Source organism: Miscanthus floridulus, chromosome 19 (assembly GCF_019320115.1).
Source record: "Miscanthus floridulus cultivar M001 chromosome 19, ASM1932011v1, whole genome shotgun sequence".
NCBI classification, from domain to species: Eukaryota; Viridiplantae; Streptophyta; class Magnoliopsida; order Poales; family Poaceae; genus Miscanthus; species Miscanthus floridulus.
Window position 1 is genome coordinate 90105391 of NC_089598.1, and position 10139 is coordinate 90115529.

Below are 10139 nucleotides of genomic sequence, written 5' to 3' on the forward strand. Positions count from 1 at the left end.
TTCATGATGTCTTTCTTTGAAGTCCCGAGAGGTGTTCTAAAAAAGATTGAATATTTTAGATCAAGGTTTTTCTGGCAAAATGATGAGCACAAAAGGAAATATAGACTTGCAAAGTGGAATATTTTATGCCAACCAAAAGAGCAAGGTGGTTTAGGAATTCAAAATCTAGATTTACAAAATAAATGTCTTTTAATCAAATGGCTTTTCAAACTTTGCAACGAGGAGGGCACTTGGCAGGAGTTAATAAGGAACAAGTACCTAAAGAACAAGACTCTTAGTCAAATTGAAAAGAAAAACGGGTTTTCATAATTTTGGAATGGTTTGCTGGGAGTCAAAGACATTTTCTTAAGTCTTGGAAAGTTTCAACTAGACAATGGAACTCAAATTAGATTTTAGGAAGATAAATGGTTGGGCTCCCGAGTCTTGAAAATCCAATACCCGAATTTATTTAATATAGTGCGGAAGAAACAAGCAACGGTGGCTGATGTACTTAATTCCACCCCTCTCAATGTGTCTTTTAGAAGGGCACTAGTTGGGAACAAATTGTTGGAATGGCAAAGTCTAGTTGCAAAAGTTGTTTTTATTAACTTAAATGAGGGTCGGGATATTTTCATCTGGAACTTAAATAATAATGGCTTGTTTTCTGTTACATCCATGTACAAATACCTAGTCAATAACAGGATTGAGGTTACCCAGAAAATTTGGCATATGAAAGTGCCCCTGAAGATTAAGATTTTTCTTTGGTTCTTAAAAAAAGGGGGTGATACTAACAAAAGACAATTTTGCTAGAAGGAATTGGAATGGTAGTAAGGCTTGTTATTTTTGTAGCACACCTGAAATTATCCAACACTTGTTTTTTAATTGCCATTATGCCAGTTTTCTTTGGCGTGCTGTGTTTGTTTTGTTTGGCATTAATCCTCCAAGGAACACGAACCATCTTTTCAATAGTTGGTCTAAGCTAGGAGGTTCCAACCATAATCATCTTTTATTGACTGGGGCTGCGGCGTTTTGCTGGGCAATATGGATCACAAGGAACGATGTGGTTTTTGATAAAGGTCACCCAAAAACTTTTTTGTAGGTTCTTTTCAGGGGAACATACTTGTTACGGTTTTGGGCTCTATTGCAGCGCTCGGATGACGGCAATGAACGGATTCTTGAAGCTTGCAAGCTACTAGAATCAAGAGCCATGGAGTTCTTCGCATCGTATGGATGGTCTTTCATTTACCGTCTTGGACTTTAGTTTTGAACATGTAATAAGTTTTAATTATGGGTGTGTTACTGTAATAAGTTTGGATTGATGCTTTTCTTTTCGGAAGAAGGCTGAAGCCGGAAATTTTTCTGTACACAGATACCTGCACCTGCCGCCTATGCCTCTAGAGATACCTGCACCTGCCTACCATCCATGGCTATGTGTAAGAGACAGATCATCTATCTGTACACAGATGTGAACTGCTGGGTGCTCCTCCATCACTGATCTGCGTTGTCTTATGCAAAGACCAAAGAGTTTACTTTGTGTTAAATCACGAGGTGAAATATCAAACATATATATGCTACTACTGCCTAGCATCTCAAGCATATGCTCACATGTCAGTAGGATCTTCTTGATCCCATTCCTTGACCCCTCAACTATAGTCTATGTGAAGAAGTCTTCCAAGATGTATTGCTGCTGTTCGGCTGTGCTACTACAGTTGCACTACTACAGCTGTTAGAACTATGTGCATTACCCAAAAAAAGTTTCTATCTATTAGATCTACGAATTGTTTGAAGGCAACATCGGCCAGGTCGCACTCGGATCAGATCCGTGAAGCTGCAACTTACAACTCATTGCCAACTGCTATGACAACGCACTCATGTTATAGAAAGATCCACATCACAAAAAAGAAGTATTTAAAACGATTATCTCATGCCAGACAAAGTTCACTTTAATTCTTTTGTGGTTTAATTTTGTATTTGGAAAATCGCTGCACATAAAGGGCGTACCTAGTGCAGAGAGCTCCCGCTCTGTGCGGGGTCTGAGAAAGTATGTTAGTGGCAAGCTTTACCCTCGTCTGTGTAATTTTGTATTTGGAAAATCACTGCACATATATAGTGGAAATAATTGGAGCTTACATCGCAAGAGATATATTAGAAAATTGTCGGCTTTAGAGCATGGATGAAATAGATCCAATTTTGTTGCAGCAGGTATTGTTTCATTAGCATGACACAAAACATGTGTTAGTTATGAAAATCTTGGACCTAGATCTACCAATTGTTAGGACATGTGTTGCTGTTCCCGTGATGCAACTGATGTTTCAATTCCTCCAAACCAACCAACCAACAGCCTTTGGAAAATAGTTAACTCGCCACCATGTGATTGCATCCTCTCATCCCATCTCCTCACACTACTTTCCCTTGAGAACCGCTGGTTAATCCGTCTTTGTTTTTTAAGCAAAAACCGCTGTGAACCCGTGTGATGCTGCTGCTCTTCACTGAGCATAAGGCATATGCATTGTGTAACAGTAGTATTATTAGTGTATTTGAGCTGACATTATTTTTTTTCCCGATCCTCCTCTCTTGACATGGTCCTTGCTGCTATCTACTACTCTCTCTCTTTCAAATTATAAATCACTTTGACTTTTTTTATATATCTATTTTGCTATGTATCTAGATCTAGATATAATAATATGTCTAGATACATAACAAAATAGATAAATTTAAAAAATCAAAGTGACTTATAATTTGGAATAGAGGGAGTATAAGCTAAGATCTCCATGTCCAGTCAATTCCAAGTCCACTCTTGTGCCCATATGTACGGGTGAAAATGGTACGGATATTTCGGACCGTATTCGAGACCGAATCCGTTTAGAGGAGTCAGATCTGTCCGTATCCGAGTCCAGATATTCAACATTCAATACTGTATCCATATCCGAATAATCAAATCGCATATTTATGATGTCGATATCCAATCGTATCCTATCCGTCATGGTTGGCAATATCCGAATCCGAACAAAAATATGAAAACAAATATAATATCGGTGATATCCGTTCGTATCCTATCCGTTTTCATCCATACCCATGTGTCATCGGTCTGTGCCGCTGTATCTACTTTAAAAAAAAAAGAGGTGCAGAGGTGCAAATTGATCTTAAAAAAAGAGTTTGGTCTAGTATACTATGGGCAAAAGCAAAGTACCATCCTCAAATTGATTTATGGCTAGAAACCTTTGTACAATCTTTTCTATTTTTTTCTTTCCTTTTTTTTGTCTCTTGAAGAGCTGTATTGTACTGTTTTGTTTTACAGTTTTCACTTTCAACAAATTTTTCAGTAGGGCCTCACACCTCATGTTTCCCTAAAAAAATGGAAACGCAAATTGATCAAAGATTGCACATTGTGAGCTCTTGTCTCTGTTCTACTCCTTTGTTTTTTTTAAATACATGAAGGGTAAGCTAATTAAGGAGCTGAAGCTGTTTGGAGCAATACCAAACGGGAATCTTAGTTATAGCCAAGTTTACATGTTAGATGTTACGGATCATCATAATAGAAGAGGAAAAACAATTCATGTGCAGCGAGACGTATCTTTCCAAAGAGCATTTGGTGAATGCTTGGGAGTGCAATAATAGAGCAAAGTTGTTAGCCACTAGGCCATTTAAGGATCTGTTTTGTAGACCTCTACTCCCTGATTCTTAGCTCCGGCTCCTTGAGTTTCTGATGTACCGATCATATTTGATTTTGATGAGGGAGTAGGGTGAAGAGTAGGCGAGAATTATTTTGGTGGGGATTGAATGGGGAGCAATGAAGAGCATGTGTTTTTAGCTCCTAGCTCCCAGTATTTTTTGCGAGGAGGTGTTTTAAGTCCTAGCTCCCAGTATAAATGGAGAATTAATTATTGTTCGCTTCCATCAGAAGCTAAGCGGGATTTTACTATTTTGCTGACGAGGAGTATTTTTCATGAGGAATCTGCTTCAAAAAACACTGTCAGACAGCCACTAAGAGGCCATAACCATGTTTTGAGAGTGTGTTTGGTTCCTGGGACAGAACCCATACAAGTCCACGGTACTATGGGAGTTACTATATTTTAGCCTTTAGGTGTCCAAATTTTAAGACGATTTCAAATGATAAGCTTATACGACCAACTAGTATGATAAAGAGATAATTTATATTTTTTTAGAAAATCAAACAATAACAAAATCAACTATTATCTCACCAATAAAAAAATTCAAACGCTAAAATATAGGAGAAATGTCTGAGAACGGTATCACCACATGACAGAAAGGCTACACTGCACTTTTGGAGCGTCGAAGTTGCGGCCGGAGCCAAATGCCGAGGCCTAGCGGCCATGCCAGAGCTGCGCCGCCGCGATCCAAACGCACCCTCATAATCTCCCTGCCTCGCATAAAGAATGAATTCCTAGCAACTTTAGAACAAATTAGCAAAGAAGATAAGATCAGTCTCGATGGAGATTTCATAAAGTTTTATGGACATTAAATATGCTGACATTGCACTATCTTGATGAAGAGAGAAGATAAAAGTTTCATGGGAGTAGAGAGAGTTTTATGGGGATGAAACTCTTCTGTACTGTTTTCAAAATATGGGTGTGTTGAAAACTGAAAGATGAAACCCCCACTGAAACTGACCTAAAAGGCCATGTTGTCTCTCATTAAACCGTTGAACCTTAATAGCTCTCCAGTTACCGAAAAGCCTAATTAAATAGTATCGTTTGGAGTATTCAATAGCCGTGTAGGAGAGATAGGTTATGTTAAATACAATCCAGACGACTACGGGAGAGATTAATGGATTGGTGGACCGATCACCTCCGGAAATCAATTCTTCTGGAGACAAATTTTTAGACTAGAAATTCATTCCTTCGGTGACAGAGTAGCAATCACGGCATAGGGCGTAGCTAGTAGATCATAGTCCCTGCAAAATTACCAATAGGCTACCACAAGGATCAGTAAAGTAATCTAAAGCTAGTATACGCTAATCATATTATATACTATGTGCACTTCGTCTTATCCTGGTGCGCGGCAGCAACTAGCTTTTGCGAAAGCGAACCTAATGGATGGAATTATTGAGGAGTGGAGTGCCATGTGGAATTCACTCTGCCGGCTCACTTCGGATATAATGGATTAGACTTTCTCCTTTTGTTTGTGTGCTTCGATTAAGAGGTAAAGTGTTGTGATTCCTACCTACAACATTTTCTATAGCCCGCGATTCCTTTTACCACACTTCTCTATAAAATATCTTTGAAGTTAAACATCCCGTACACACTGCTACATAAACAATTTTTTTAGGGGCGACTCGTAACCCTTTGTAGCGGCTGGTTTTTGGCCAACCGCCCCTATAATACCTGTTTATAGGGGCGGTTCAGTCTAGAACCGCCCCCACAGTATGTTTTCTCGCAAAAAAAATTCAAATTTACAATTCAAATTCGACCAGAACACTATTTGTTTCCGCGTATTCCATCCAGCGTTCGTGTTGCCGAACGCCCCGCGACCAACGTTCTGAACCGTGTTCGCGTTGCCGAACGCCCCGCGACCAACATTCCGAACCGCGTTCGCGTTGCCGAACGCTCTGCGACCAGCGTTCCGAACCCCTTAGATTACAATCACAAGAGTATTATATAAACTACAATTATAAGTCCAATTCATAAGAATATATACAGTCCATCATTAAATAGACATAATTCACAAGGTAAAATCAATATCAAATTCCATACACATTGTTATCAACGTCCTAGAGCTAACCTTTCAGTCTCACGAAGGTGTTGGTACTGAGGATTACTACTTAAGTCAGACTCTCGGTCATGGTAGGTGCCTTTGACGTGTACAATCTAGTCCAATATGAAGTTGCAAAGGTCGTCAACGAGCTCTAAGAGTTGGTCATCCTTGTATGGGTCTCTTTTCATTTCTCTCTCTTCTTTCCACTACAAGAGAACAAGTTTCGGTTTAGTATTTTATATGATGTACAAAGTTTTTATACTACGGGTGAAGAGGTTCAAACTTACCCTTAAGAGGTGTCTCCTATAGGCACCGGTGTTACTCATCATAGAACATATATAGTATCCACAATGTACACCCCCAGGCTTCTGCTTGGGACACCGTGTGTTTTGCATATGAAAATGTTAAGTAATGCTTTTAACAGCCATGTAATGGAGTACTGAAGAAGTAAGTTACACTTACTGCATATAGTGTTTTTATAGCTAGCTTTTCCTTCCTTGCTGGATCATGCCTTCCGTGATGTGTAGTGACATAGAACCTAAATGCCCTGTTTGAATTATTTTAGCAAATATAACTTGTTAGTATCTAAAAGTGAATGTTACAAGTATGTATACAAACATATAAGCTAATGAGGATTGTCGATATATATATATCTTGAGAATCGATATGAAGTCTTTATATGTCACCGGGTTCCTATCTATTGAATCAAAGACCCATGTCATGCTTCTCCCGACATCGACGGCTATACAAATCCAGTGCATGATGCATGGATTTAATCATAGAACTAGATAAGCTCTTTTGCATCGAATAAAATATATCGAACAAAGCTTTAAGTATAGAGTTGAACTTACACGAAGTTGTATGGTAGCCATATAGTAGAGTGCTGTTGGAGAATTTTGAAAGCCAGGGCAATGTATGCTGCAACCTTAAGGGACTCTTCCCTTAGTTTCGTCGTACGGATGTGCTCTTTCTCCCGAAGAGTCTTTGCAGCAGCTAGCTCTTTGGCATCCAGTTTTCACTGTTTAGGGTAATTAAAATTTGTTTGGGCTATAGCTTGAGGGTCTATATACCCGGCTTTCACACTTGGCATTTGTTTGACAATGTGCACTTGCATTCTACAAATCACAGCGTGGGTTAGTTACAACAAAATTCAAAGATTACATTCATATCATATCGGGAGGACAAGGACTTACAGGAACCACATGCGAATTAGATTCATCTCCATTGCTCTCAGGTGAAAGCATGTCTGCATGTCATTGAAGTCAAAGACAATTTTCTTGGCTGGGCTTCCAAATGTGCCAATGGGAAAGCATGCTTGTATGAGGTCTATGCTCGTTGGGAGAACACACAAGTACCAATCATGGAACATTCTCATTCCAAGTGGTAGGCGCTGGATGTCCCGGTTTGGTAGGAAGGGCTTGCCTCTTTCATATATTTTCGGGCAATCCTTTGACCATTTGATGGCATCAACATTTGGATACTGCTTTATAATTTGGTGGAGTTTGCTAGTGACGGTCTCCTCAGAACCCCATGATGGGACTTTTTTAACTTGGCTCTTAGGCTTGAACTGGTCATGGGAATACCACTTGGACACCAACGAGACGTCTTTCATCGGAACATAAACTGGCCTTATGATGATTGGATGCTTCTTTCGATGTTCCTATTCAGGCACGTCCTCATCTTCTTATGCATCACCTTCTTCAGGAGGCACTCGTTGTTCATGTATCGGTTGTGCTTGTTGAGAAGACTGTGGCATCTCATCATGCACTTGCTCGGTACGAGCTAGAGAAGGTTATGGCATCTCATCAGGCACATGCTCGCTAGGAGGTGGGGAAGAATGTGGCATCTCAGGAATGTGGTGGTTACGAGACGGTGAAAATATCTCCCCGACCTCAACAACTCGCTCCAAATTTTGGAGAGGGGGATGCGGCGAAGAAGCAGTCAATATAATGTCCTGTTTGTGCCAGAGGATGAACTACCCAATAACGTCTCCGAGTAACACCAGCCCCTCGGGAGTTGTGTAGTCTATCCTCCACTGCATGAACTCAGGCTTCATGGTATGCACCTCGACCCTAGTGTAGTTCGGCGATATCTTATTATTGTGGTGTAAGCTACCGGGAGGATGTGCCACACCCGTTGCCATCTCCATCACTGTGTTCTGTCGGCTACTGAGAAACACCAAGGTGCAACTAGTTGGTTCCCGTATGCGATCGACGGGGGTTGTGGCTGCAGTAGAACCTTGGCTGCTAGGAACTTTCTAAGGGCTGCCAACTAATGCCATTTCTCCCAGTGGCGTCACTAATATCCGTGGCTCCGTAGACAGTCCTTGCTCCTCTAGCGTCTTCGCAACTAGAGCCTTCACTTGGAGCTCAAGATTAGTCTCCCGGTCTCTGCCATGTTTGTTGTACATGTGCCTATCATCTTTGAATCCTTGCTTCCAGATCATCCTTTTCCCTAGCCCCCTGGTGCGGCCTGTGTGCTCCTTGTTTCCTAAGCCAAGGCTAAGCTCATCCCTCTCTCTGGAAGGATTGAATGAGCCCTTCTCCTTGTCTTCAGCATATTTCAGTATCCTTAATACTACCTCTTGGGTCTTCGGCTTATCAAACTTAAGATTACCGTCGGATGATTATGTACTCCTCGCATATATCTAATTCCTTGAGTGTCGATGAAATATGGTCGGCAGTCCACCGAGGGGGGTGCCCGTGGTGGTAGATTGTCGGTAGATGGTGCGTGTAATCAGGAACCAGATGGTTACAAAGGCACAAGGTGCAGAGATAGTGATTTAGACAGGTTCGGGCCGTCTGATCAACGTAATACCCTATGTCCTGTGTCTTTGGTGTATTGTATTAAGATGTAGATGGATTCCTGCCCTCTAGGGGACCCTTGTCTCTCCTTATATACTCCGAAGAGACAAGGTTACAAGTAAAGTATCCTATTTGGTACTATTACAATATCTAATACAATTTGTAATCTTGTTGTGCACGTCTTGATCTTACGGGCTGGGCCACCTCGGATGGTGTGGCCCATGTACCATCTTGTGGTACCCGGGGGTATATCCCCCACAGCTAGTCCCCGAGCGCCATGTATTCTGATGCAACACGCCATTTCAACCTTCTCCGAACAGTGAGGCTTGAGTTCTTGACATCTCCGACCACCGTTGTAGCCGAAGAAGTAGGTTGTCTGAAGAATATATGGTGCTCTTAAGAAGAAAGAAAAAGATTTCTGTCCTAGGAAGTGTGCCCACTTGTATTTCTGAAAAGAAATGTAAGTGCGTCTTGAAGCGTAGCGTCCTTGATCATCAGAGGCGCAGGGGTCGAAAAACAAACACATTCACCGCAAGGTGAAGTGTGTCCACTTAGTCCCCGAGCCTGGTAGTAGGTGATGTAGGCACGTGGTGCTAGGGTTTAAAAAGAATTCCCAGTTAAGTTGAGAACCCAATCATCGTACAGGCGATACGAGATGCACCGGCAGGTGCATCGTACCGATGTAGTCCTCGAGCTTGCTGGAAGGCGAGGTATGAGCCTTGTAGCAAGGTCTAAACGAGAAAGAATATCCCAACTATATGCGAGTCGCTAGTCGCATGTAGTTGAGACGCAAAGTTCCCGAGCTGTGGTCGGAGAGTGATCGAGGTAGTCCCCGAGCGTAGGTCAAGAAGCGAGCGACGAAGTCCCCGAGCATAGCTCGAAATTCCTGTAGATAAATATGTAGAATGGTAGTACATGATGTACAAAATAATAAATTATGAAGAAAAAATCAGCGGTGAAGAAATAGCGTATGACGCTCAGCAGTCATTTGCAAATGAGCATGATGTGATAAAGCAGTTGGTGCTTTGTAAACATCAGTGTTAATGTGAAGTTTGTGTTTATACTTAATATAAATCGTCCGACCAGTTAGTATGTAGCTGAGCCTCCAGCCCTAGCTAGCCCGTTAACCATAACGCGGGGCACGAAGCCTGTGCACGTGTAGGAAGAACAAAGCGTCGCTAAGGAGCCGCTGCCGACCACCCATAACGCAGAGGGCAGATGCTCATGCACGTATAGGGAGGAGCCGGAGACAGGGCCTTTTCTGGAAACATCGAGCGTCAACATGACTGGTCAAGGATTTGCATTAAGTATAGCTGTATGTTATATTTAAGATTGTATACATGGACAAACATTATTTGAAGAATAATTATGACAAGGACGTTGTGGAGAAACATCGTAATGAAAATTATATTGAATATAAATATTAGAAGTGTACTTATCTTTGGATAGAAATCTGGTCGGCGATGATGAAGTCGTCCGGTCCTCGAGCTTTCTGGCCTGTTGTGACGGTGGTCGCAGTTGTCATAGTGCCGTTCTTCGTGGCGATCATCATTGCGACGTGGTCTGGTGGTCTGGTGGTCGGAGCTCGGTGGAGCCACTCGAGACGTGGTCTGGTGGTCTGGTGGTCGGAGCTCGGCGGAG